Genomic DNA, 1,706 nt, shown 5'->3' on the forward strand with positions numbered 1-1,706 from the left:
CCCAGAGCATCCGCCACATCAGGCACTCTCAGCCTCAGCACCCAGTCCACAGCCAGATGCTTCTGCTGACTCCACTGCTCAATCCTCGCCACCATTACCGTTGCCTCCTCCTGTCGTGCTCAGCCCTCCAGACCCTAGTCTGGTTAGTTATCGCCTCCACTCATCCCATCCTCAGACGCTTCTGCATGCTTATCTAGGAGGCTCACTGGGATCAAACCAAGCACCTGTCATGTTTTACCAGCCTTTCTTTTCTACTGATCTCCCCAGTCGAAAACATTACACCCCATCATATGCAGAGAAGCCTCAAGCTCTGACTCATCTCCTCGCCTCAATTTTTCAGACCCATCTCCCTTCTTGGGGTGACTTCCAGCACTTAGTTCTGACCATCTCCAATACCAAAGAATGCCTGAGAAATATTCTCAGAGAGTCAAAATTATAAGAACAATCCACAAGAGGAGGGGCCAAAAATCCCATACAAGGATGCAAACTGAGAAAGAGGAAATATATGAATGCGTATGTGTGTATGTATGCAAAATAAAATATATGAGTCCAAGGTTACTGGGAAAAAAAGTAGTCTAAAAACAAAAGTAATTAAAAATGATTTGAACTATAATGAGCAAAAACATAAAAGAGCTGCTTAACTTTAGTGCACCAGAATATACAGGTGGGATGGTGCAGACAGGTTAATAAAAAAGAAGAGATAGAACACCTGAGGGGCCAGATGGCCTGATGGACAGGTTATAACAGAAACACATGGCCAAGAGAGTTAGGCACAGCTGTGCATTCTGAGATTGAAGGGGAAAAATGGGTTGTCTTTTCATTTCAGAGTGAGTAAAGGAACAAGACAGAGCCCAAGCTCTCCTTCTGGCTTCAGGAGCTCCAAGGCCAGACCTTGCTTAACATCACCAGCCTGGCATTGCCTCCTGCATGCATCTAAAAGCTGGAGCAGCTCCGGCCTGGGGTAAATGGCCAAAATCTTATGGAACCTGAGGAAATTTTACAGGCAAAATCAAATTACAAATTTTAACTAATTGGCAAATGTACTTTTGGTTTTCAGTCTGAGCTGATGTGCATAAAACATTTCTTGTACATTACAAAGGTTTAAATTTACAGGGTGAATTTGCTCTTGTCTCTACTCTGTTGTTTTAAAATAAGAACACTGGTTCAAGAGTACTCAGAGGTCTGTTGGCAGTTGGTCAAGGTTACTATCTGAGGGGAAAAAGGGACACTTTAAAATTCAAATGGCTACAGCCATGTTTGTTGTAAAAGGTATGTTAAATGAGAGAGAAAATGTTAATTAAGAAGGCTATAAATGTAAGGTATCTTTTTGATATGAGAGGAAAGTCTTGTCCTGCTAAAGGGATAAAAAATAATGACAAGACTAAAAAGCTTATTACATCAAGAAAAGCTTATGAAAGTAGTTTATTAAAGTTAATCTTTCTTGTTAAAGAGACAGCAGGTGGTAAGAAGCTCAGAAACAAGACCACTTCTACTGTCTGAGGCAGGAGATAGCAGAGCAGCATCTTGGCCAGCCTGTGCCTCAAAGGACATCTTATTAATCATAGGTGATTCACAGATGTTTGGTAAAAGAACCCAACTTTCTAGAGAAGGCACACATTATGAGTTGCCTCAGCTTTGTATCATGAGTCTTGTATAAAAATCAAAGTGGTACAATTTGTTTACAATATACTTTCTTTAAAAAAATC

This window comes from Chinchilla lanigera, unplaced genomic scaffold, assembly GCF_000276665.1.
Source record: "Chinchilla lanigera isolate Chin_1 unplaced genomic scaffold, ChiLan1.0 scaffold00059, whole genome shotgun sequence".
Classification (NCBI taxonomy): domain Eukaryota; kingdom Metazoa; phylum Chordata; class Mammalia; order Rodentia; family Chinchillidae; genus Chinchilla; species Chinchilla lanigera.